This window comes from Sus scrofa, chromosome 9, assembly GCF_054392235.1.
Source record: "Sus scrofa isolate SSC_HxYL_T2T_F1_AM1 chromosome 9, Sscrofa_HxYL_maternal_Yorkshire_Landrace_v2.0, whole genome shotgun sequence".
NCBI lineage: Eukaryota > Metazoa > Chordata > Mammalia > Artiodactyla > Suidae > Sus > Sus scrofa.
This window is the reverse complement of record NC_139391.1, coordinates 14468019-14495929: the sequence shown is the minus strand read 5'-3', so window position 1 is coordinate 14495929 and position 27911 is coordinate 14468019. Positions and strand designations below refer to the sequence as shown.

Below are 27911 nucleotides of genomic sequence, written 5' to 3'. Positions count from 1 at the left end.
ATAGGTTCAGGCTCCAGGGGCGGGCGGGGGGCACTGTCAGCCTGTTGACTTTATAAATTCCATCTCCTTAGTGGCTCAGAATTGGCTTAACTCCAGGGCTTTGCCAAATTGCACCCTCACTCACAAGACATACATTCAATTAAACCAGAACATCTCTCAGTATATCCACTTAAACAGCCAAAGTAGTACTTTCTGTGACTAAATGGCAGTGTTAGCACACCAGACATATGACTGTTGCCACAATATTAAAAAACAAAACGAAACAACTTTGAGAACTGACATGGTGGTGGTTAAATACCTATGGGATCAGATTAAAGAGGTTTTTCTCTTCCTTGAGCGCAATTATGGAAGTCTTTCTCTTTCTCTTTGTCCCTACCTTCTTTTTGCTTTCCTCCATTTTTCTCTCCTTAATGCAAGTCTTAAACCCTTAAACCCTTAAAAAGGATCTTTATTGAGGGACAGTTTGCATGCAGTGAAATGCACCCATTTTAAGTTATATGGTTTAGAGCATTTTGACACACATATACGCAGGTGTAACGACCAGCCCTCCATCACCCCAGAAAGCACCCTGTGTTCCTTTGCAGTCAGCCCCCCGGGCACCTTCTGATCTGTTTTCTGCCATTTGGGGCTTGTTTGGTATGTGTTAGAGTTTTACATAAATGGAATTATACGGAACATCCTTTTAGATGGTTAACTTCTTCCACTCTGCATGATGTTCCTGAGTTTCACCTGCGTTTTGATATATGATTTTCTCCTCGTATAACACTACCATACATACACGCGCACACACACACACACACACACGCACACACACACACACACACACACACACACACACACACACATTTTGGCCAACTCCTATCCACTCCTTAAATGTCAAATCCCTACCAAGTGTTCTCCCAGTAGTCCGCCAGATTCTAGTGGAGGCTCCTACAGCACCACACACTTCTCTCCTATGTGTATGATATAGCCCTTTTCATGAAGAATAATGGGTAACTTATATTTACCTATGAGACAGTAAGTTCTGTGTGGACAGAGATGAGTAGCATCTTGTCTGCCTTTCTCTCTGCAGGACCTCACAAGGAGGCTAGCCTACCTAGCATGAATCATGCTCTTGAGAGCAATAGCACACCTTATGGTTAATATGTCTACAAAACTGAAATGTGCCAGGCCCCACGCTAAGCATGTTTCATGCATTAGCTTATATACTCTTTGCAACTTGCATTTATGTACAATGGTGACCATTTGCAGAAAAAGAAAATGAAACTCACAGATATAGTCTCCCTCTTAGTTTGAGCTCCCCAGACATAAATGCTGAAAACAAGATTCAGTGCAGATAGTTTAGTTGGGAGGTGATTCTAGGAAATACCCATGATGGAGTGAGGAAGTAAGACAGGAAGAGGAAAGGAGGCAATTAAGGGTGTATTGTCTGTGAGGTCCCATCATGACTCAGTAGAAACAAATCTAACTAGCATCCATGAGGATGCAGGTTTGATCCCTGGGTTTGCTCCAGTGGGTTAAGAATCCAGTGTTGCAGTGAGCTCAGTGGGTTAAGAATCCAGTGTTGCTGTGGTGTAGGTCACAGACATGGCTTGGATCTGACATTGCTGTGGCTATGGTGTAGGCCAGCAGCTTCTGCTCTGATTGGACCCTTAGCCTGGAAACCTCCATATGCACCAGGCACAGTTCTAAAAAGACACACACATACAAAGTGTATCACCTGGCCAAAATCTGCTGTGGGTTACTGGAACTCAATCCCATTGGTAAAGCTCAGACAGTCTGGAGAACACATCCTTCAGTGTTTTCCCATCAGAGGTTCAAGGAATTGGGGTATACACCACCACCTTCCATAAGTCATTGGTTGAGGTCTGCTGAGAGTGGATTTGTGGGGCATAACTCTCCAGCCTTCCTCAGAGCAGACGCAACCATCAGGCAGTTTGTAGACAGGTGGAGTTCACTGCAGTGGGAAATACTAAGGTGACACAGGAAGAGTTCCACTCAGGCTCCCATTTTTCACTAGGGACAACATCGGGACGCAAACCTAAGTATATTTGACTTCAAAGCACACACTTTTAATGACTATTTTTTACATACTTGTGTCAAATAATTAAAGAGAAAAAGGAAAATATAACCAAAATAAAGAAATGAAGATTTTCCGATTTTTCGTTAGAGTTAGATACGGTCTGATGAAGTTTCTCTGTCTGCAGACGGAACGTTCCTATTTTCCAGATTCAGTGTCTCTTCCCCTGGGAATTGCTGCAGTGAGCTGTCAGTTTTCTTTTTCTTTCTATTTCCCGTGGTGAGGGGAATCTTCCACTTTTGTTCTCTGTATACTTTCTTAAGATATGATAATATGCTGATTTGGATACAGTCAAGTCTTGACCTATCCTGAGAACCATGGTGTTTCTATGGTGATCACCCATCTATCAGCTCTCCACTGCTATGCATTGATTTTCTTGGTCAAAAGCTCAGATTGCTGAGGGCACAGCTTACAGTTGTCAGAAAGCCCTGCATCCTGCTTATATGTTGCTTCTTTACTTTCTTCCTCCCCTCACAAACATTGTCTCACTCCATGCAAGCTCCACAATTAGTTTGCAACCTCAAGTTTAGTCAGTCTGTTTTATACATGAAGTAATGGCTCATGTCTCATGAGGCAACAGTTTTAAGAAGAGTCACCTGTTAATTCAGTTCTTGTCAATCAAATTCTTCCGTTAAAAAAATTGTCGGAGTTCCCGTCGTGGTGCAATGGTTAACGAATCCGACTAGGAACCATGAGGTTGCGGGTTCGGTCCCTGCCCTTGCTCAGTGGGTTGAGGGTCCGGCGTTGCCCTGAGCTGTGTTGTAGGTCGCAGACGCGGCTCGGATCCCTCGTTGCTGTTGGTCTGGCGTAGGCCGGTGGCTACAGCTCCGATCCGACCCCTAGCCTGGGAACCTCCATATGCCGTGGGAGCGGCCGAAGAAATACCAAAAAGACAAAAAAAAAAAAATTGTCATCTTTTACAGGTAGTAATCTCATCCACACCATTAGCTAGTATCTGCATACATTCTGTCCTTTTGTTTATTAGTGAAATAAATCCTCGCCTTCAGTTCAGCAAATACTAATGGTGCACCTTCTGTGTGTCAATCGCTGTAGTACTGATCAAAAGATGAATAAGTCATGCTTCCTGTTCTTAAGACCAGGGGGAGAGACAGCTGTGGAACTGCAGTGTCAGTGCACGGGACTGTGGTATCATAGACGAAAGCACAAAGTAGCGGTAAAAGCATGTACAAGATGAAACAGAGTACAGGAGGGACAGGGAAGTTAAAGAGATTGTGCAGAGGACGTGATATTTGGTTCGAAAAAAATTCCTGTGAGGGTTCTAAAGTGTAAGCATAGGAGTTCCCTGGTGGCTCAGCGGGTTAAGGATCTGATGTTATTACTGTTTGGTGGCACAGGTTGCTGTGGTGGTGCAGGTTCAGTCCCTGCCAGGGAAATTCTGCATGCCACAGGCATGGTCAAAAATAATTTAAAAAATGTGTAAACATGTAGATTTCATTTCTGTAGGTGTAAACGGTTCCATTTGATCCACAAGAAGATTGGAAGGCAGGCATTTTAGCCATTCATCTTTTGTTCTCTCTGCTCTGAGTGTATTTTGTTCTCTCTGCTCTGAGTCTATCAGCTCAGCTCTGCACCATGGGAAGCCCACTTCCTGGATTGCCTCTGTAACTTGAGCTAAGTCCACACTGAGAATTGCAGGATTAAATGTGGATTCTTTCCTCAGAGAGGAGTCTGAATTTTATTCTACAGGCCAGTGACATTTCAAACTGAGTTCCATAAATCACTTGGGTTAGTGGGAGGGAGGAGTGAAACAGAGCAGGATGGACGTAGGGAGGCAGCAAACAAGTGCTGTTTGGGTGCTTCACCTCCATCTCCCCTGAAGCATCCCTGTTCATCGCTGCTCTCATATGACCCTTATGAGGCAGCATTTGGCCAACAGCACACAGGAAGGAAGGGAGGGAAGGAGGGAGGGGGAAGGGAGGAAGGGAGGGAAGGAAGGAGAGGAAGAAGGAAGGAAGGAGAAAGGGATGAAGGGAGGAAGGAAGGAAAGAGGGAGGGAGGAAGGCGACCATGGCAATTGAGAGGTGTAGAATTCGAGAGTTTTTCTACAGGGGAGTGAAATGATTATGTCTGTGATTTAGAAACAGCCTTCTTTCCTAGGGTAGGAAATGAAATGCAAGATGTGAAACTGAGGAAGGAAGGTTAGTGAGGAGGCCATTAAAAGACACCAGGACAGGGGGTAAGGGGTGATCCACCCAGTCCAGGATGGTACTTGTGGTTATGGAGAGGAGGGTGGGAATCCAGGTTCAGCTAAGGCATTAGCCAGCAGGATCTCGCCCCTGAATTCTGAGAAAATAATAGCAGGTGCCCAGAAGGTTGTTATAAAGATCACATGCATGAAATGCATTTTAAACTGCACAGAGTAGTGCAAATATTAATTATGAGTGTTATTTTGATGTGATCATAGCTGTCTTGATTCCTAGTCAGTGTTCTTTCCACAAATCAGTCCCATGATTCATTGTAAATTGAGCTTTCAACTAATTGGATTTGCTGAAAGCAATAGAGAATGCCATTCGGCCGTTTCCTCTCTGGGGAATGTTGATATTCAACTCTCCGGGTCATTATTTAGAATCCTCAGTTCCAACATGGGAAATTTAAAATTGGATCTCCTGTTAATCTCTAAAGCAAGCCCTCCTTTGCCTCCAGGATGAGCAAATATTTGAACTTGAGAGAGAGATCTTTTCTGCAACCTACCCAGAGTCTTTGACCAAACTATGTGACAGTGGCAGATCCAGATATTCTAAGGGGCCTCAGAAGAATTGTGGCTAATACCCTGTGTGATTGATAAGGAGGAGGAGGAGGAGGATGAAGGTGGTAATATGTTGATAATAAGCATTATATTGATCATATTTTAACAACTATGCCGTGCCAGGAAATATGCCAGGACCTGTCTGTGCATTAATTGTCTCATGTAAGCCCCATAGTAATGCTCAATATCATCACATTTTATTAGTTCAGGACTCAAACGCTCAAAAATTTTAAGTAACTTGTCTAAGGCTGTGTGATTAGTAAAGTATAAACTAGAGATTTGATCTCAGCTCTGTATGCCTGGCTGCAAATCACACACTCCCTGTTTCCAGGCGGAAGAATCAAGTCCCTGTGGTTGTCTTCCTCCTCACCCCGCAGTCACACCAAGTGGCTGCATTTATCTCCAGGCAGGAAGTTTGGTCTGGTGGACACAACCTGGACTGAATTTTCCCCTGGATTTTCCTGATTGGGGTTGTCAATACATTGAGCTGACCTCCCTAAGGGGAAGAAGTGACAAGGAGGACTTACCATTGGAAAAACAGAATGGCAGTGCCTGTCACTCACAGAAATGGGAACTGAACGTGTCAAGCTAGGCTGACAGGACTGGTGGGCGCCGGACATTCTTCCAGCTTCATGCTAATGCAGACCTTAGAGAAATCAGGCAAGAGCGTCCAAAGCAGGCATTGCCTGCATGTCCATTGCCGTTCTATCCAGGGCTTGAAGGGATTCCTGGTAGAAACAAGCCACATATTTTTCATGAATTTTTTCAATTCTCTGCTTCTACTTCTGAAGGGGAATATACCTCAGCATTGTACTCACTTCCTTTTCATCTCAGCTTCTTAAAGGCAGGGGCTCTGAAGTCAGACTGCCAACACAGGCCTACATCCCTTCTCTGCCTTGTATGTGACCTTCAAAGTTTTTTTTTTTCACTCCCCTGGACTTGTTTTCTCATCTCTACAGTGGGGAAGCTGATAGGATTTTGTCATGGGGTTTTCAAGTGGATACAGTTTCATCATACATGGAAAGAGCTTGGCTTAAAACTCCACACATACTTGGCTGGGTCACTTTGCTCTATAGCAGAAATTGACAGAACATTGTAAATCAACTATAAGAAAAATTTTTAATTAAAAAAAGAAAATCTCACCCAATAGGAAAAAAAAAAACAAACCTCCACGCATACTGAGAGCTCAAAATATGAGGATAATGTGAGAAAAAGAATGAATATATATATTTTTATATGTATGTATGACAGGGTCACTTTGCTGTATAGCAGAAATTGACAGAACAATGTAAATCAACTATAATAGAAAAAATAAAAACCTAGACAAAACATGATGGATTCAAATATTATCACATATATGTATGGTAAATGTATATGTATATACATATTTTTTCAGATTATGGAGAAGGGGGCATAAGATAACAGGGGATGCCTCACTTTGGGATCCTGTTTTGAAATCCCTCCTTCCTTAATTCCCTGAGTTTTCCCTTTTATGAAGTGAGGAAGGGCAACCACATTCCTTTTACTGCATTGCTATTGTAACATGATATATAAAAAAAGGTTACACAGGCCTGACATTTACTAAACATAAGTTATTATTCTGGAAAAGGATGTGGAGGCCAGGAAAACAAACAAGAGATGAGTTATAGAGACAAGTTTACTGACCATCATTTTTCCCCTTTTGCTAAGAGTACCTTTGAGTTATACTTCTTCAATTCTTTGACCCTCAGCCTCCTCATTTTAAAATGCAGACAATAACTTGCTGAGGCCCCTTTGTTTTATGATGTAGTCAAAGATGGCAAGCAGAACTTTTATTGATGTAGATTGAGGTGAACATATAAATATAGACATACACATGGTTAAGGGGCTAGAACAGTGCCTGGTAGATGGCAGCTACTAAATATATCTTCATTTATTTTTTCCCTCCTTCTTGCTTCCTCCTTTTCTTTTTATGACTTATATTTTCATGTCCAAATCTACAGATCCTGGATAACTTTTTATGCTGTGTTATAACGATCCAAGTTAATCCCATCCACTCTTTCAACACTAAACTAGTTCGGCTCTTAAATCTCGAGAAAGAGGACCAATGTCTTGTTCATTTTGTGTCCTTCACAGTGCCTACTGCATGCCTAACATTAAGAAGAGAGCCTATGGATATGTGTTGCATGTGCGTTATTTGCCATTGAGTGGGGAGAAAATTCAATTCATACTTAGCAACAGAAGGAAGTGGGTGAGATGCTTATAGAGGAGGGTGTGAAAATAAAGTCTTGAATTGAGTGTGAAGAGCATCACTGATGTGAATAATGGTCATAAGATATAAGGTAAAGGAAATGAGTAACATACTTAGCATCTCCTGCATTACAAATTTTCTGCTAGCCATTTTAATATTCAATAACTTGGCCAAGTAACCAGATTTATGACCCATGTCACGTCACGATATTTCCCTTTCCTTCTAAAGCTAGCCATATTGCTGCATTAATGCAGGCATTTTTGTATAGCTCCCTTAAATACCCCATGAGTATGTCATATATGCCACTTGGTATATATACATGGATAATGATCATGCAATGATAAAGGACTCCACAATCTTACCAGCCCTGAATCGAACATCTCTGGTAATTTTCTTTTGCCTAGATTATGGTCTTTTAAAAATGTGATGGGTGTCAAGTGTTTTAAGAAAACACCATATAAGTAAGAACAGATGTATCTTTGAGAATACAGTTCAGCCTAGATCTAGGACTCAGTAATGGAAGCATTTAGTGCCTCTCACCTTGAACTTGTCTACAAAGAGGGAAAGTTTACAGGGGGTGAGGGGCTTCGGGAAAATCATCCGTAGATAATTATCACGCTCTGAGTTGTGGACTCCCTTTTCTTTCTGTTCTTGCAGCTTCCCTTTCCAAAGCTCCACTCCCTCCCAGAAGGATAAGAATTTTTTTTTTTTGCTCTTTTTCCTCAAAATAGCCTTTGTTTCCTTAGAAGTACTATGAAAACATGAAATATTTTTGTCTCCAGCAGAGTATGTAATATGTTTTCATAGTCAAGTGAATATGAACTTGATATATGCTAGGCACTATAATATGGACTCCCATATGATTCATTTTTTTTTTTAACTACCAAGGATTTAGATACTGTTATTATCCCTGTTTTATAGATGAAGACATTGTGGCTTAGCAAAGTGAAGGAAACTGCACAGGGATAACACTTAGCAAGCTATCAGCCTTAGATTTGAACACATGCACTTTGACTTCAGAAATCATATTATTACCTCTTGTTTATATTCATTTTGCTTAGAGAATTCATTATTTCACCCCCCAAAATATTGTTATTGAGAACTACAGCAGGCTCAGTGTTACGCTGGGCAAAGATCTAGGATTCAGTAATGGATTCATTTGGTGGCTCTCTCCTTGTACGTGGTTACAAAGGCATTGAAATAAATACCCTTTATCCCCTACTTAGTCTCAAAGCTTCATGAGCAGTGTTCCTTCATTTCTTCAAGATCCTTCAACATTGATGGAACATCTGCTATTTTCAAGACCCTGAGCTAAATTCCAAGTGGATAAAGAAAGAAGATAATTTCTATCTCAATGAGTTCCCCGTCTAGTGCAAGGAAGGCAATTACGTGCATTCAGGAAAACACTGTACCCTATCCCCAGTTCCACTCCACTCCATGCGCACATTGTGAAACTTGACCTTCTGGGGTCATACATGCTTCAGAAATCCCTCAACACAGTGCTTCAGTAATTAATTGACTTAGTACTTGGGACCTTGTCTAGTGCAAAGGCAGACCTTGAGGTACATATATGAGCTGGAATGGGAGTTCAAGGGAATCATGGAGTTCTCTGTTGGTCCTTAAAGACCATCCAATCCATCTCTGACTTTTCTAACGGTGAAGTGAATGAGGTAGTGAATGAGACAGAAGTGGGTCAAGAACTTAGGTCTCCCAAGCCCTTTCCACCAGAACATAGCTTGTTCCCGCTCCCTGACCTGCCCTTAGCAATGATGTAGAGGCACCAGACCTGGGATTCTTCTATGGAGCCAAAGAGAATCTGTCCTCCACAGCGATTTGCAAGTATCTGCAAAACTTTCTCGGGGAAGAGGCCATTTGACCTGAGTGAGGAGACACCCAGGGCTGCTTCCTAGAGCCTGGTGCCAATCTGCTGATTTGTATGCCATTTCCTTTAACTTATCCCTTTAATTAACATGTAAAAAAATGACATCTCTGTCAGCTCTTGCCAAGTCTCCCCCGCATTCAGCCTGGCATGCTGGGACATGAACTTGAGGTATCTGTGAGCAGAAGTTCAGGATGCTAAAATAGGAAGAATTAACGGGCGGAACCGCTCTGTGTGCACTTACCAGGATCAATTTTCCTCTTAGACAGCTTTTGCCCAGTTGTGCTAACTACTAACCAATCTATACTTCCTAATGGATTAAAGCAGAAAGGTCAGGAATCATAAAATCATCCATTTCCCTCTCATTAATATTCAAGTGTGGGCTCCTGAACCTGCCCCAGGCTACAAAACAGCGAGGGCTTTTTATAATCAGGTTAAGACCAACAGCTCATACTTTATGGAGACATGGTTTGTGTGTAGTTTTCTGAATGAATGAAGGGATGAGGGAATAAATGAATTAAACAGTATACAAAAACATGACAGTTGAAAATTGACATGAGAAATTGGGTAAAGGACTGGAACAAGGATGAGGTGTCTTACTCACCAGGAGCCCAGTTTAAAGAATGCAAAAAATCTCAGTGATCATGATACATAGTGCTGAGTGCAATTTTAATTAATACAAATATTTATAATAAATTACTAAATTTTTAAGTACAGAATCAGTCGAGCTGCGTTTATAATGGGGAGAGAGAGAGAGAGATTTATGTGTTAAGAAGATAAGGGGACTTGAAATAAGACAGGAAAGCCAGGGTTAAAACTGTCTCTGGAAATGATTAGCTGTGTAGCCTTACAGATTTTCATTAACCATTGGCCTCAGTTTCCTCATTGTTAAAATGGAGATAATAGCTCCCATCTTACATAATAATTCTGAGTATTAAATAAATGGACAAAGGGCATAGCTCCAGGTCATTTATTTCATTTATTTAGTCAATTTTTCTGGAACATTTACTTTGTCTCAAACGTCATGTACAGGTTACAAAAATCAGGGGGAAAAAAGAGAAAATAAAGAAGGAACTAATATGGATTGAATTCCCGATACTGTGTCAGACCCTTTACTAAGCCATTTGTCCTTGGATGGAGGCTGAAAAACAAAAGACATTTCTACCATGGGATAGATGTCTTGTGGGCCCAGACTGAGTGCATAGGGATGTTTTAGGGTGAGAGGTAGCATCTTTTGTTTTTTGGTTTTTTTTAAGGAGGGTTCCCTTTTCTCCACACCCTCTCCCTGTTTGTTATTTATAGACTTGTTAAGGATGGCTTTTCTGACTGGTGTGAGGTGGTACCTCATCATAATTTTGATTTGCATTTCTCTAATAATTAGTGATCTTGAGCATCTTTTCATGTGTTCTTTCTATCACACTGTTTTAAGATATGGGGTGTGGAAGCTTCTCAGGGGAGACACTCTTACACAAAAAGCAGAGTTTTATGGAAGTGCTAAATAGGGAACTACTTGAATAATAAATACCACCAATAAATTTAATCTCTTTGATCAGTTTATATAAACCCAAGCAATATGTTGTGTGCATTATGTATACCATTAAATAAAAAAGTACATTGGTTCACCAATCAAGCCAGTGTTTAAATTAGAGGAAATTAAGAAAGATGAGTGAAAGTGAGAAAACCTCACAGAGACACAAACTTAGAAGGAACTAAAATAAAAATAGGTAAATATTCTGCTCACCCACAGAATGGGAAAAATCATATATAATTCACAGGGTGTTTCAAAGGATAGTGAAATAGTGTGTGCTGAGGCTTGACCTACAGCAGAGTAACACCTACAGCTTCTGTTGTTAATGTTTTTATTTGGAATTAGACTGAACTGCATTTGAATTTCGTATGTATTCTTCATGCATCATCTTAAGGACAGTGAGCTTTGATGCTGGTTAGGTTTTTTCATCTATACCATGGGAACCAAAGACCAGCCATCTCAGCTTTATAAGAATTTGATATCATAAGAGATCTATAGCCGCTGGTTGAGTGCTTAATACATTTTATATATTCAGGAATTGGTGGTGGTAGTTGTTGTTACTGTCATAACAGGGAAAGAAAATTGTTTCAAATAAAACTGACACTAGCTGTTTTTGCCTTCTAAGAGAACTGGCAGCATGAGTCAGACCAGTGGGAAAATAAATGTCAAAACTCTTCCAATCTTCTTTTAGAAAACGGTTGAGGAAGAAGAACAAAGCCTGGAATTTCATACCTTTACCATGTCTCATGCATGGGTGGAGGGATGACTCGGGTATAGATGGACATTATTTTTGTTTGTTTGTTTGTTTGTTTTTGCTTTTTAGGGCCACATTTGCTGCATATGGAAGTTCCTAGACTAGGGGAACTTCCAGTCTACACCACAGGTTTAGACTGAACCAGGTTTACAACCTATGCCACAACTCATGGCAACGTTGGATCCCTGACCCACTGAGAGAGGCCAGGGATCAAACCTGCATCCTTATGGATACTAGTCAGATTTGTTTCTGCTGTGCCACAATGGGAACTCCTTGGAGGGACATTTCTGTTTGCAGATATGTTCATGCATTTTGGATATGCAAGGAAAGGCAGGTGGTAGAAAATTTCTCTTCTGATTCATATCTCTTCAAAGTTTACAAGATCACATCCTAGAAGCAAGTCTACATATGATACACATCTGGATTTCTCAAACACCCGGATGGCTGATTTTTACTGAAACATTTGGAATCAATATCAGAAAATAGGGGCAGAATAGTAACTTAAGGGAAGCTGTCGGATTGAATGTCTATAATTGAAGTTTGGAAAAGTAACACCCGGGGTGTGTTATATGACAGAGAAGCCGAGAGAAGTAAATTGCCTGAGAGCCAATAAGGGAGGCAGGTGTGATTGTGATTATGAGTGATTTTAGTCCCCTAATTGTTGTCAGGAAACCTGTGAGACATTGGAGCCAGGTGGAAGGAATGACTGACGTTGAAATGATGAGTTCTTGAAGCCATGTGTCAAAGAGACCCCACCGGGGATAATTCATTTTTGGATCTAGTGAATCCTTGTGGCTGGGGTGTAAGTGAATAAGCCACAGTTTAGCCATTTGACCTCATGCCCAGGATTGGACATAAATAGTGTTATCTGAAATTCAAAATCAGTTACTGGGGAGAGAGGCATCCTTAATAAATAAGGCCACAAAGTCATCTGGAATTACATGCAAACATTTTCAAGTATCTCATTAAAAAAAAAAAAATAGAAGTTAACAAGGCTGCCAGAGTCAAGCTGTGAACAGGTAGTAAAGCTTCAAGGGAACCTTGACTCACACAACCAGAGAATGTTAGTGTAGGAAAGGACCTGCACTGTCACTACTAAGACCACAAACTAGCAGCCTGCAGGGAGAGTTAATTCTTCAGGGGATGGTTTTTCTTTGGTATGCTGACTGTTAAAAGCAATATTGTATATAAATCCCTGGGGCCCTTCTCTAATTAGCCATAGTCCCCACTCCTCCTTCCTGCATTGTATCAGCTGTCTTTACACATTTATTTTAACATCACCAGACCACTCAAAGCATCTGAGTTTGTAATCCTTGAGACTCACTCCTTTATTTTACCAAATAAGGAGTCTAAAGCGCAGAAAAATGTAATGTTACCACCTATTTTGGGTCAATTGCGTACCCAGTATGACGCTAGATGACTCAATGAAATATTTATTCAGATGCTTACTGAGCACCTATTACATGTCAGACTGGCTTCTTCTAAGACTAGACTCAATAAGATGGACAAGATATTTGCATTTCTGGAATTTACAATCTCACAGGAGAAAAACCTAGAATAGTACATTGTACCTGGTGTATGTTCATTGACAATTAGCTCCCTGAATCTTTGGGACTTCAGAAAATTAAAAAATATTACTATACTTTTTTGTTGTTATTTTACCAATTTTGGTTTCATGTCTTCAAGCTGCTGACCACTACAGCAGGAGCCAGAAACGGCTTTTACTGGAATGAAGTTCAGGGGGCAACAGACTCAAATCCCTGCACAGGTTATCAAGAATATCACAGGTGGCTTCCCTAGAAGACCAGGAAATATGGCATTACAGGAAGTATTCTATTTTTTCCTGAAAGTTCACACATGAATAGACTGTAACTCAGGAAACACCCTCTCTGGAAGCTTATAAAGTGTGATGCTACCACTCAAAACCCTAGCCAGGCATTGTCTGTATTTTAAATATAAGATTGTCTCATCACAACCTCATGGTGTGGGTCCGTTACGATTTGCACTTGACAGATGGGGAAACTGAAGCGCTGGAGATTAAAATTTTTGAGTCCACCCAGCTGGAGCCAGAATCTAAGTCCCTATCTGTATGACCACATGACCTTTTCATTACCCCACTGAGAGGCCTCTTTAGTTTTGCTGGCTGGAAGAAACCATTCCTTTGGCAACAAGCAGAAATCACAGAGTCAATGCTTTGGCTTCATATTATAAATTCTAATATTGAACCCTATTGGTCATGACAAGGGACTGAGAGTCTGGTGAGTGCTACTAGTATTCAGTTTCATTGGAGCACAGCCAGAGTCAAAAGAAATGAAGATTTGTACCTCACTTAGCATAGTACTTTTTGTCGTATTTTGCTTTTAGTGATCATAGCCTCTGATGACATATGAGAAAATTGGAATCGTGGGAGGGAAAAGGACTCTACACACTCCAAAAAAGAAGAAACTTTGAGATGGATGGGGAGTTATTGAGTTTTAATTTTCTGCAGACCCTGGGGCTGTGTTCCATGGAGAAAATAGCTTGGGAATGATGGAGTGACCTTAGATGACTTTAGCAGATGGGGCTTCTCAGTTTCATAAACCAAAGATTGCAGGAGAAGCCACCTATTTTGTTTGCCCCACAACAAGCCATCATTGGTGTTCTGGGCAGTGAGAACAGAAGAAAAACACATAACCTAAAACTTATGGATTGAGTTTTATTCTGGGACCTTACTGAGGAGAGTCATAAGACAGCCTCTGTTGGGTTTGAGGAACTGTTCCTAGGAGGTAAGAGGGATATATATATATATATACACACCCTACTATATATATATAGTAGTTTTTTTGCCAAAAAAAGAAAAAAACTTACAGTTGAACATCAAAAAATACTGCTAATCACAAAAAGCAAACATCTCAAGTTAATGATTCTAGTTGCTTTACTACATATAGGAAAATGTAAGAGTCTGGGCTCATTGAAATTATTTCTGATATGCGTCAACTGACTATCTTGTGCCATGGCACAGAATGCTTCCTGTTTTTCTCTACCCTGAATTCCCCTCAGGGCTCACCATGGTGGGTGGGGTGTGGGATGGCTGCAGTGGTTGGTCACTTGGTCCTTGTAGAACTGGAGTGGCAGACAACATTGCCTTTCCACAGTAGTAAACTCTTCTCCAAGATTCTAGGAGAAGGATGTTGGTCATTCTTGGATTTAGGTGGTAGTATGAGATTTTATCTTTATTTTCCCCCTAGATTTCATAGCTATTTTACTGATATGGTAGCAATATTAATGTTTGTCAAATATTTTTGGTTTTCTCCTCCCCAAGGTACATGGTAGGCTTGAATTCTTTGGCTTCCTTCTAGTTTGGTGAGGACAGCTCTGGACAAGGTGTTGTGAGGTGCACTGAGTTTTCAGAGCTCTGCCTTCCCTCTCACTCACTGATCAGCAACTTAGAAAAAGGCACCTTCTCCATGAACCTAAGTACCAAAGAGACTAGAATCAGCAAAGCCCATTCTCAAGGACAGTCACTCACAATAGACTTATAGAATGGTTACTATTCTGTTTTCTTCAAAACTGCTGAGAGCTGGGGGTTATTTGTTACTGCAGCATAGTATTGAGACCTATCCTGACCAATAATATTGAGAGTTTAGGAGAGACTGTGTGTGGTAATACCAGCAAAAAGCCATTTTACATTAGCATCGTCTAATGAAATCTTAAAGATACTATGTTATCTTAAAATAAATAGCAACTGCTTGAGATGACACTGTTGTCATACACAATTATTGAGTGTTACCAGTTTTTATTGGATATTTAACTCACAGGTGATTGTGAAAGTTAAGCTCAGATTTCTTAGGAAAATATATAATTGCATTTAATAAAGATTAAGAAAACTCAGTTAAAGGCAAAAGTTATGGCAGGCAGAAAACAAGAACTTAGAATTACAATTTTGTCATATCTGTACTTAAAACTTTTTAATGGCTTCCCTTCAGATTCATGACAGAGTGAATTCCTTAGGCCAAGCAAAATAAGTTTCTCCACATATATGTTCCAATTTCTTCCTTCATAACCAGATGGAGCCACTTGCTTTTCATGGGCATGAAGAACACTTCATCTCCTTGTCTTTACACATGTTGTTGATTTTCCCCAGAGCACATTTCTATTCTTTCAGCTTGCTACTGTCCACTCCTCAGGTTTCATCTTGGAAATGATCACTATCGAGAAACTTTCTCTCTCCCAAAACATCCTGCACTTCCCTCCAGATGAGTATATACCACATTGTGTTGAAATTATCTCTGTATGCGTTTGTTATCATAACTAATCCATGGACTCCATGAGCATGAGGACCGTTGTGCTTGTTTCGTATCTCTACCACCCAACACAGTACTTTGGCACACAGTGTGAGCTCAATAAGTGTTCCCTAAAGGAATCAATGTAATTAGATGTGGTAAATAAAATGAATAAGTCTCTCTGAACTGTCAAAACAAGCCATTGATTCTATCGCTTTTTGATTTAAGTCAGGCATTTCCTCTTGATTAGGGAATTAAAGAATGTGTGATCCAGTGGCTCGTTAAATATGTTGTGCTATAAAAAGACAAAGAAGAATTAGTGGATTTTCAGAGGTGTGAATCTTGCAGAAATGTTAATGGTCATTTTGGTAGGAGATCGTAAGAGGAAGAAAGTACCAAGGTCTAAGGAGAACTTTCTAAGAAAGGACTTGAGTGTATTCCTGCTGCGTGCAAGTTTTGGGGACATAGGAATAAAGTGAGGGCAAACCCCTGTACTCAAGGAGTGCAAAGTCCAGTGGGAAAGAGAAGGGACACTCACTAAAGGAATTCTCATTAAAGGAAGAAAGGGCGAGTGCTAAATTAGAAGTACAAAACAGGGTGCTAATTGGGATATAAAAAGGGAAAGGAGGAAGAAAACCTAAAAGTTAAGTGCCAATTATATGTTTTCCATTTTAGATATAAAATTTCACTTCATCCTATGAAATGTTCCATCGCGTTACTTTTCCAAGATGAATAATCTGAGGCTCAAATAGTTTTCATAAAAACCTATCCAAGGTCACACCACTTTCCACTGATAAAGTTGGAATTGACATTCTCGTCAGTGAGACTTCACAGTCCTTGTTGTACTAAACACAACAGTGTACCCAACAAGCCATGTACTTCAGAATTTCCTGGGGGTGCTTGTAAAAATTAAAAATTGCCAGATTTAGACCTCAGACTTAATGAAGCAGGATTTTCAGAGCTTGAATCTGGGAATCTGCATAAAAGCAAGGCCCCCACATATGATCTTAAGTATGGTCGGGAGGAACCCTTGCATCACTTCACATTTCTTCCTGGTTGAAGGGAATCAAAGGATAATAATTGAGCCTAGCAGGATATGTACCTTATCTGGGAAAGAGAGAGATCAAGATTTTACTTGTCAAAACCACAAAGTATAACTACTAACTTTATTAATTATTAACAATCATAAGAGCTATAACAATAATGATGAAGTAAAACAACTACTTTGTATTCCTGGAGATGTAGGGCCAAATCTTATTTACCATGAAAATCTTACCCATCTCTGATCCTCCAAATAAAAAAAGTTGAATCTGAAATGATGGGCACTCAACAAAAGCTGGTTGAGTGAATGAATGAATTTGCCATGTAAACCTATTTCCTGTGAAGATGCAAAGATGCAAAGCTAAAAGGACAATGACCTGTGTTTTCCTGAAAAATGCAGTTCTCCAAAGGAGAATGAAAGCCAATCTTGACAAATGCTACCACTTCAGGAGAATCACTGCTAGAATTGGTGTGGGTTTCTGTTTGATAATAAATGCACTTTACCTCTTTTTCCTGCTTCCAGCGATCCCAAACTTGACCGTGATCTTTAATTAGGGTATGTCATACATTAAGTTCTCAGCAGTTACTCCAGATACTCTATGGGACTCTGCTGCAGAGAAGAAAAACCATAGATTCCAACTGTGAAGCTGCAAAGTCCTTTAGCCTCTGGTCTGTACATGGTGAAAGACCACAAGCTGTGATCTTGATAAAAAACAGGAACATTAAAACAGGTTAACCTTTTCATGAGTCGCAGTATTCTAATGATCTTCAGCAAGATCTAGCAACATAAGCCATTACTACCTGGACTTTTCTCACTCAGATACCTCACAGTGTCTCAAAAGCATTATGTCCAAAGCTGAAGTCATGAAACTTGTTTCCCCTGCTGTTTTCAGTCTCTTTACAATCTCCATGATGCACCAAGCCACCCCAGCCAGAAATCAGAGACCAAAATACTATCTTCTTTTACCACCCCTTCATCTAATTAGTCACCAAGGCTTCTCCATTTGTACCTCTTAAATACCTCTCATACCTAGCCTGTCTGCTTTCCCTCTCTCGCCTTTTCCTTCACCCAAGCCACCATTTTCTCTCTGGCTAAATGTGTAGTTCTCCTATTTTGAGTCTTTTCATCTTATAACTAATCTTCTACAGGTTGAGATTTTGTCTACAGCTCAGATCTGACCATATATATATATACATCACTCCTCAGGTTTAAATCTACAGCCAAATTTATGCTTGGGGAAACATATAGCCCCTTTCATGATAAATATATAGACTGTTTCTAGTCTCTCTGCCTTTGCTGCCTCTGGAATGCCTTCTGTCCTCCTAAATCATCTCCATGCTTACCTTAAAACCCACTCCAGGCATCACCAGAGCATGAGGTGGTGCTTGATTCTTCCTTCCACCTCTCCCATCAATCAGTCAGCCCTGCTCCCTCATGTCTCTCTGTTTTATGTGTTTCTATGATGACACTTTCTGTGCTACTTTGTGACTGCTGGCTTATGTACTTCATTCCCTAATACACTATGCATTTTTCTAGGAAAGGCTGTGATTTCATTTTTGCCTCCCTTCTGTTCCTCACAGAGTGTCTGCTCTACAGCAGGTATATATCTTCCAAGTTTGTTTCATTACTTCAGTGATGCAATGTATCACTTGGAGAGAAGAAAGGCGTTCTCCCAAAATACCCAAGTGGTCATTTGTAAAAGATGATTTCTTCTCTCTTGTGCTTGGATTCACATACTGCTTTTCCTGTAGAAGAATCTTTTTGATAACTAATGTAAATTGTAGGATCAAGTCCAAATGCTTAAAGCTGAAGTTCAAGGATATCCAAAGCTTGGATTGAATTTTCAGTGTCACAAGACCCATGCTTGACATACGGCAAGCCCTCACGCAGAATGTATTATATGAATTCTATTTCTCCTGGTGCCCCTGAAGGAACCACAGGCTCCCAGCTGATGTAAATATCTACTTCCTGCATCAGTGACGTCCAACCAGTGCTCTAAATATCCAGATAGCTCAAAGACAAACCCCTCACACATATGGGGCCAAGACTAATCTAAAGTTGATACTTAATTTTCAGTGGGGGATATGTGGTCATAGAGATATTTGTCATAAAACCATGTCCTGCATGTATGGAGTAGAGGAAGAAGTAACCAGCAGAACACTGCTTAGCTGGAATCACAGAAAGATTATATACATCCTGAAACATGTGAGAACTTACTCTTCTATATAAAATACAGAAGACATCTCAACATTAAATTCTATCAAAGGGTAAGGAAGGGCTAAGGACAGGAAGTGATTAGGAGATAACTACAAAGTAGCATTTTATTTTCTTGTGTTCCTAAAATTTGCTTTTCAAAAAAATACTAAAAACAATTTTACATCTATATCCAATTAAGTGTTCTGTCAAAATGTATGCCAAGAATAAAAAGGAGGCTTTGTCAGAGCACCATTTGGGATGGTAAAAATTTGCAAACAACCTTAATATCCATAAATAGTTGATTGGATAAAAAGTTATCTTCATGCAATGGAATATCAAGCAATCTTTAAGAATGAGGGTGTAGAATAATACATGATGATCTGAGAAATTGTTCATAAGTAATTTTAGTGAAACGTACATAATATGAACTGTTTCAATTTTAGAAGTATGTGCATTATAAATATACATATAAAATACTGGAAAGACAAATATAAAAATGATAAAAGCAGCTACATATGAGTGATAGGATGTGAGATAATTCTTATTTTCTTCTCATACCTATATCTTCCATATTTTCTGTATTAGCTCCCATTGCTTTTTTTTTTTAGATAATCCTAGATTTCTGTTTACAGCTGCATTTCAATTTCTTACCTCCATCTTTCCTTTTTCTACTCTCCTATGACCATGGTACTAAATAAGCTAGATTCTTTGAAAAACAATAAAATTTAGCCAAGAAATCAGTCATTTTGAAAATAACTGTGTTTGCAGAAAGCCTGGCCATTTGGCAGAACCCATCTGTGCTTGGGCTATTTCAGTGGTTTTTCTTCAAATAGATTTTGTGAGACCCTCTAGAGACTCCAATTTTCTATAGAACGAAATTATAACTCCTGATGTGGCATACACGGTCTTTCACAACCTGGTTCCAGTGTAATATCAACTTCCAGAGCCCCAGCCTCGGCAATTCAGATTACTCATGCTCCAACACACCACAGATTCTCAGTCCGCATAAACTGGCACAAGGCAGTCCCTCTGTCTGGAACATTCCTCCTTCCTGTTCTCTGTTCTCTCTTGCTCATCCTGCAGGTATGGCTCAGGTGTCCTCCTTTCTACATCCTGTTCCTGCTCCAGTCCAAGCAGAATTCACTACCGTTTTCCTTTCTGCATCCCCCACACTTCCAGGGGTGTGTTAGAGCCTAGCTGACGTATAAAGCTCCCAACTGTTAAATACTTAAGACTTTTTAAGCTGCTTTTCAATTGGGGAGTTTTTTTCATTGGAACCAGGCAAATAAACGGTGGTGGAAATATTTACACCAGAGAGATTGGCAAATCAATGCTCCTCCTTCCCCCAGAGAATCAGTTTCCCACCATATCATGGCTTTGCATATGCCTTTATTAATGCACCTGTCCATTCCCATCTGTGTTACAGTGCAAGGATCACTTTCTCCTATGAGCCTGTGAGATCCCTGAGAGCAGAGTCAGTGTCTGAATTTTTCTACCTCTCAGAATCAATGAAAATTGGCACATGGCAGTTCTCAAGAAATAACCGTTGAAATAGATTGAGCTGTTTTGATGCACATTTGCTAAATTGCACTTAGAATTAAGCCATGATCTTTTTTTCCTTCTAGCCTGATATTCTTGTTTCTCATTTCCAGAGCTAACAAGATTTAGCTAAATAACATTCATTTTTATTAGCATCCTTAAATATTACAAAATAATTGACTTTTTCAGGATGGCAGTGATGTTGATGAGAATAGAAAACTCATAAGTGTATCTTTATTATGTATAGATGCGATTACCCTCATATCTTTACTTCCAATAGCTTTGCTTAATAAAAAATCTAAGGAGAGCCTCAGGAAGGCATAATATGATTTTAATATACTTAGCTTCAGAGAACCTCTGATGGTTAATTAAGAAACTTTCATCTTTGAAGTAAAATTAGAAAAAAAAAACTTATTAACTAAAAGATGCAGGGTCAGTAATAAGACAGCTTTCCTTTTGAACATTCCATCTAATCAATCCTGAGAGACTTGAAGACAATTATATTTTATCAAAACACAGAGAAATAAGCACCAACAGGGGATGCTGAGTGGCTTTGGGCACTTCTTAACAAAACAGTCTTAGGAAATGATCAATCCCTTCCTAATCAGAGTCATTTTACAAAATGACAAAGAAACATTATTTACAAAGCCACAGGAGTGAACACTACAGTCTGAGGATCAGGAAGCCCAGCGCCTGAATTTAAAAGGCTGTCATGTTTAGGACCGCTTCCTCAAATGAAAATTAGTTAATCTACAGCCTCCCCCATTCATTTGTTCATCCGTTTGTCAGCACTGTCACTTTTGGCTATAGGCTATAATTAAGAGTGAGCAGGCCCTGAATTCAGACCCCCTTGGGTTATAACTGTCATCCCCATGACTTACCTGCTATAGAACCAGACCCAAGTTTTCCCATGAACTTCTGTTTTCTCATCTGTACCCAGGGATAATGCTGACTTCATCAAGTTGCTGTGAAACTTAACGTTTTCATGTAAATAGTAGATGCCCAAGAAATATTATGTCTTCGGCCTCCACTTTCTTTTCTTCCTTAACAGTTTTCTAATGAACGCATATTATGCTTTTAACACATTACCCTTTCTTTGAGACATCATTCATCTGCTTCCTAAAACCAGTCACAGAAATTCATAGGAAAGAACGTGTTGTCATGGAGGAGGCTCTTGAATTGGGAGGAGGAAAAGCTACTGTTACCCTGGGTCTACTTTTGATTTTTCATGTGGATTTGAGCAAATCCCTTAAACCCTCTGACCCTAGTTCACACAGCAAATATTTATTAAGTACCTATTCTTTGTCAGGCATTTAGCTGGACACTAGAGATACAAAAGTAAATAACCTGTAGCCCCTGAGCTCAAAAGCCACCATACTAATGAAGAAGGCAAATATATTCCAAAATAAATAAGATCTAATAAACTCTAATAAGCAAAGTTTCTTACCAAGTGACAAGCGGGTGGGGGAGCATGGCCAACCTGCTGACAATCATCTGCGAAGGGGACATAAGGCCACCGATACGTGTCCTGCCTCTCAACAGGGCTTTTGTGGACAGGAAGTAAAACCCTATGTATCAGAGCAGTTTGTAACCCAGAAGGTGAAATGAATACTCACTTTTAAATTAAAAAATGAGATCAGGTGGTATTTGCCCCCTGTGAGTATGGCAAAGCAGTGTCTTATAGCTATTCTTCTTGGCAATTAGCATATGATAGGTGCTGGATAAATATAGGATGAATGAGTATATACAAAAATACAGAAATCCAGAGACTCAGAAAACCGAGAGTCCATGGAGTATTAGACTCTTTGGGGAGTTTCCCATTGTGGCTCAGCAGGTTAAGAACCCAACATAGTATTTGTGAGGATGCAGGTTCAATCCCTGGCCTCACTCAGTGGTTTAAGGATTGATGCAAGTTGTGGCATAGGTCACAGATGTGGCTTGAATCCAGTGTTGCCATGGCTGTGGCCTAGACCTCAACTACCGCTCCGATTTGATCCCCTAGCCTGGGAACTGCCATATGAGGCAAGTGCAGCTAAAAAAGAAGAAAAACCAAATCTTTTGGGAGGGCTTCCGGAGCAGAGCTTGTGGGTGAATCTAGAGAGAAGTTTAAGCATAAAGAGGACTTAGAGTAGCAAGGAAAGTATTCTGGCAGATGGAGAACAGCCTGAACACAGATTAGTATAATTATATTCTAATAGCAAATATGCTTCAGGTATGAAACAAAGGCCAAGTAATGTGGTTCACACTTTAACTGCCGCTTGGGTGATCCTCACAAAACTTTGCAAATCCAAATGATTGCTTTTATTTCCAGCTTAAATTCAGGAAAGTTAATTAACTCACCATAGTCACATAAAAAAAAATGAGGGTTAGAATTTGAACCCAAGTCAATTAAACTCAAGAGTAAAGAATGATCTAAGAATTGTGTACAATCCAAATTGGCTGAATTGATGCCTCAGGATGCAATTCCATCCTTAGGGCAAAGCACCCTTCTGGTTTTCCTAGTCATGACTGAAATGCTTTTTCCATGACTCCTTAAATCTTAGCCTAGTTCACAGCATGGCTCCAGTATTTGTCCAGGTACACAAATTAGGGATCTAAAATGATCCTTGACTCCTCACTGCTTCTCCATCTCCCACTCCACGTGCACACGTTGAACTCAGGAGCTTCGATGATAAGCATTTATTTCACAGAAGAACAAATATTGGCAATTTAAGGCTGTGTTTGGCTGGTGGCTCCTTTGGTCTCAGCTGGTCTTACTCACATGTTGGGCTCATCTGGTTGTTGTCTAGGATAGGATGGCCTTTGCTGTGATGGGTGGGATGATTTGGCTTTGCTATGCATGGCTCATCTTTCTGTGGTGGGCTTGTTCTCCTGGCCATGGCAGAGGGGCAAGAGGGAAAGTCAGCCCCACTTCACAGGCAAGTGCATCATGTTGGCTCACAATTCACTGATCAAGGCAACGTGCCCCTGACCTCCAGCCTCAGGTCACATCCTGATTCCTTCACCTCCTTGGTTCCAGCCACCCCTGTCCCTTCCGCACTCCTATCCTGACAGGGTTTTCTCATATTGTCAACCTGTCTGAAACACTCTTCCCTTCTCATGACTCTCGGCTCACCGCCACTGATCCTGCAAAAGCAGGACATGCGTCCCTTGCTTGTGGAGGTTGAAAAGGACAAATCACTTCCTCAAGGCTCTTGTGGCACCATATACTCCCCTCTGGAGTTCTTGTGACAGCTGTAACGTTATTTCTATGCTTATTTAAATTATTTCTGGCTTCTCTTCTAGATTCAGTATTCTGTGTTGGCAGGAATCACACCTGGTTTCGCTCACCTTTATAGCCCTTGAGTCTAGCTCAGTATCTGACACATATTAGGCATTCCATGAACATTTAACAAATGCAGGAACAAATAAGTAAATAAATGAAGATAAATAAATGCAAGTAATTATATATAAGTGCAAATAATATATAAAATCAAACAAGATATAAGTATAAATAAATATCACCTAAAAGACTGAGCTACTTCTTAGCTCTTTTCTGAATCTCTCATCTACCATGTATTAGCAAGAACTTCCTAAAATATAAACATAATCTGGTCATGCTTTAAACTAGATTCCTCAGTGCCTCCTCATCACCAATAGAATAGTTAAGACTCATAGAAATTTCCACGAGGCCTCCCTGACGCACCCACTGCCTTCCTCTCCTGCCTCTGTGCACAGCCCCACCCCAAGAACACCCAGTGATAGCTCTCCTAAGCCACATCTTTCCTTCTGCATGCTACTTCCACTGACCTCTTCTTCCGCCTGGCCAACTCAACGTCATCTTCTTGGCTCCAATCTGACATTACTCTGGAGGAACCTCCCCTTATATTCCCCAGACTGTGTGTGTGTGTGTGTTTGTATCCTTTCTTCTTTGTGGCTCAAACAGCTCTTGTATAACCTCCCATTATTCATGTCACCACTTTATGTTCCATTATACTATGGAGTGTGCCTTTGTCTGATACTTCTGCTTTTTAGGAAGGTTCCAAAGAGGAGAAAGGAACATTCGCCCCTTACTTAGAATGAGGTCTGTCACATAGCAGATATGAAATAGTTGTCTGTAGATGGGTGGGGTGGATGGTTGGAGAAGGACCCATCACCTTCACCTTCAGATTTGGGTTTAGAGATGCTGACTCCAGAAATAGAAGCCTCTTCAGCCTCAGAATTCATTTCAGAACTGTTTTGTTTCTTCCAAATTTCTTCTTCATGATTAAGGAGCAAAACTAGAAAAACTGACCCTTTTGATGATAGGGAGGCTGAAAGCTAACTCCTACCTAAGGACTTGTCTGCTGCAACGCACTGCGAAGGCACAGAGGAAAGGGATACCATTCTGCTGATGAGGCAGGTGGCTGGAATCTGGCCTTTGGAGCTGGACCGCCCCCGGTGTGTATCCCATGTCTGTCAATTTATAAGCACAATGACCTTGAACAACCTCTCTTTGCCTAATTTTTCTTCTTAGCAAAATGGGAACATTTTGATGTGATGCACCCCACAGGGCATCGCTAGGGATTAAATGACATAATATTGTATGTCACTGAGTATATTGCTGGACTATGGCTAATGATCAGCAAATATTAATGTGCTTTTTCTGCTTTTCCCTCTCTTTCCATTGTACAGGGGAAAATCAGACATCATAGATTCATTCCTGGTACAGGGGATGGGAAATATCTCCTTTTTCTCAGTGAGAGAGGACACTTTTTTATCCCTCTGGGCCAAGTTCAGTATCAATGACTGCCCCCTCCCCACCATCTATCTCGTCAAGAGTTTTGGCAGGATTTCCTGGTTTGCATTTCCAATGCATTGTTCCTAAAGAGAACCTTTTAGATGAATAAGGAAAAAGAAATAAAAAGAAAGGCCTTAACATCCATTTTGTCAGAAAGAGAAAGAAAACCCTTTAATTCCATTTTCTGCCAGAGAGCTGATTCAGCAGCTTGCCACTTTCTCCATCCCAACTCCATTTTTTTCCCTTTATTCCAGTCCCTGTTCTCATTATCCATGATTTATCTCAGTCAGCAACTTTATCTTCCCCTTTTAAATAAGGAAGAACCCTTTTGATCCTTCTTGCCACCAATGACTTGCTGCCTGTTTGAGTAAAGTTGCCCTAAAGGGCCCAGAGATGTTAGACCATCAGACCAAACCCCCTGCAAGGCCTCTCCAGCATCTTTGTGCCCAGCTCACTCCTGAGCAAATGATCACCTGCCTGGCCCTTTGTGAAGGTCCCACTACTGAACCAAGGTGAAGTCCTAATTTAGTCTTACTGATCACAAGATATGTAGCATGTACAGGGCAAACTGTTCGTTTTTATATCCCTACTTGATGTGACAGAGCAGTCCTGGGCTCTGAGACCTGCCGCACTGTACCCGGCCCACCTATTTGAGACCCTGAGAACCAGGCAGAGGGACCACAGTCTGCCCAGCCAGTCTGGGTGAATCCCAATCCCTGCCTTGGCCACATACTAGTGTGTGGTCTTGGGCAAGAGAACATGAACTTTCTGAAAACTGGATTTTCCTATGCTAAATGAGAATAACACAGCCTTCATAATTTATGGTGATAATTAATGTTTTTTTTTTTTTTTAAAAGAGAGCAAGAGTGATAGAGGAAGAGAGAGAGGAAAATGCCATCAAACAGATTTCCTTGCAGTTCCTGGCTTCCAAATACACAATGGCCTCTGTTCTCCCCACCATATTCCTTTAGAGGAGGTTGGCCTCTCTTCTCTGCTTCCCTTGCTGCTGCTGTTTCATTGGGAGCTGACTTCAATAGAATTTTCTTAAACAAACATATTATGTCATATATAAACAGTATCTCTCAACAGTTACCTTTCACTTTTTAAGAAATTCTCTGTCCACCTAACCTAGCCCTGAAGGAACCAGTTGTGTATGTCATTCTTTTCCAAAGCCAGAGGTGCATTATTGGATGCTCACTCCCTCTCTGTCAATAAGACGCCCTAGTTAGAGATGACTTGGGGGCTACACAATGCCTGCTACTCACCCAGCAGAGTTCTGAGTGCACTGGAACACAATCTCCCGTTTCCTGGTCTAGTGTGCACACCGCATTCCAAGCTCTTAGAAGGAGGTAGGATACTGAGCTGCTTGCACAGTGTTTGGCATGGCTGGCTCACAATTAAGAGGTGTTTTGTGGGTGACGAGTAACAAAAGGAAAAGGGTGGAACTTACTTAGAATAGTTTGGAAAAGTGACAGTTTCTTTAAGCTGAGAGGGACAAACTGTCTTCTCAAGGAAGAAAAATTGCATTGACTCAAGTCCATTATGATCTAGGACACTAAGGATACTTTGCTTTGCTTAATTACCCACTTCACTTAATTCCCTCAACTTTAATGTAATATTTCCCTGCCCATTTTACAGATGAGGCACTGATCACTCTGATTGTGATATGTTTCAAAGCACACACTGAAGAATGCAGAACTGGTCATTCAGAGGTCAGAAATTCAAACCTGCAATCTCACCAACTCCGTACCAAACCACCACTTACAATCATAATTCTTATTTGCAAAGCTACTGGTCCTTCTGCTCTTGAAAACCAGGCTAAGAAGGAATGAATCTTTTCCTATGCTAAGTGACAACTTTTTAAAGAAAGCTTTTACCTAATGTGAAATGAAAACATTTTCTTTATGAGAAATATGCGATCCGTATGTGCGTTTATATTTCAAAGCCCCCAATGCACTAGAATTTCTTGAGGCTGTTTTAGGCAGGGCTTGAAAAATAGCTCCCTGTGATTTTTTTGATGTGAGTTAATATAGTGATAAGCACCATAAAGTCTCTGGGAATAACACATCATTAATTTACCTCAGAAAATAAGACTTCGGCGACAAATAAGCCTCATAAGGGCTCTGTGGCTAAAGTAGCTTGGCGAGCAATGGCTATTTGAATTGAGTGAAATTAAAACTAAAAAGGGTGCAGCAAATGTAACAAATAATTATTTTCTGCAGCTGAACAACACACAGCCTGTTTTATGAAGGGTCCTTGAAGAAGTTGAAGGGAAAAATAAATTATTGGAAATGATCCATTTTAGTGGGAGGCGATATTACGTTCTGGGAAGAGCATGGGATTCATAGGAGACCTAATTTAAATTCTTGCCTGGACACTAATTAATTGTTTGACCTTGAGAAAGTAACTTTCTTTCTCAAGACCTTGATATCCTCCACTATAAAATGAAATAAGTGAATTCTAAGAACGTTCCAGCCCCATCTAAAGCTAACTTGCTGGAATTCCAAAGATTTGATGGTACATAGTGGGATAGGAAGTATAAATATGTTCTCAGAGGTGGGTATGGTTCGTCAGCCTGAAAGTCAACAGGCAGGCAGCAGGATGCTTAATGATTATATGTAACTTTGGAATAAAACTGACCTGGGCTTGAGTCCTTATTCCTATACTTACTGGTCATGTGACTTCTAATAAACTTGTTCACCTTTTTTAAATTGAAGTTTAGTTAATTGACACTATTGTGTTAGTTTCAAGTGTACAACAAAGTGATTCAGATATATATTTATACATATATATATTCCTTATTATATTATTTTCCATCTTATGTTATTCTAAGATATTGAGTATAGTGCCCTGTGCTAAACAGTAGTTTCTTATC

At 40.3% G+C, this 27911-nt stretch overlaps 1 protein-coding gene and 1 long non-coding RNA gene across 10 annotated transcripts in view; one reads left to right on the top strand and one right to left on the bottom strand.

The window, feature by feature from the left end:
* The window catches only part of TENM4 (teneurin transmembrane protein 4), a 2941714-nt gene that overhangs the window by 1519408 nt on the left and 1394395 nt on the right, over positions 1 to 27911 (top strand). The window lies entirely within an intron of this gene.
* Positions 15661 to 21270, bottom strand: LOC146399752 (uncharacterized). The gene is made up of 3 exons (XR_014814797.1): positions 21159 to 21270; positions 17046 to 17151; positions 15661 to 15795 (listed from the first exon to the last, which is right to left on the bottom strand). It is a non-coding gene; the product is annotated as an uncharacterized LOC146399752 (long non-coding RNA).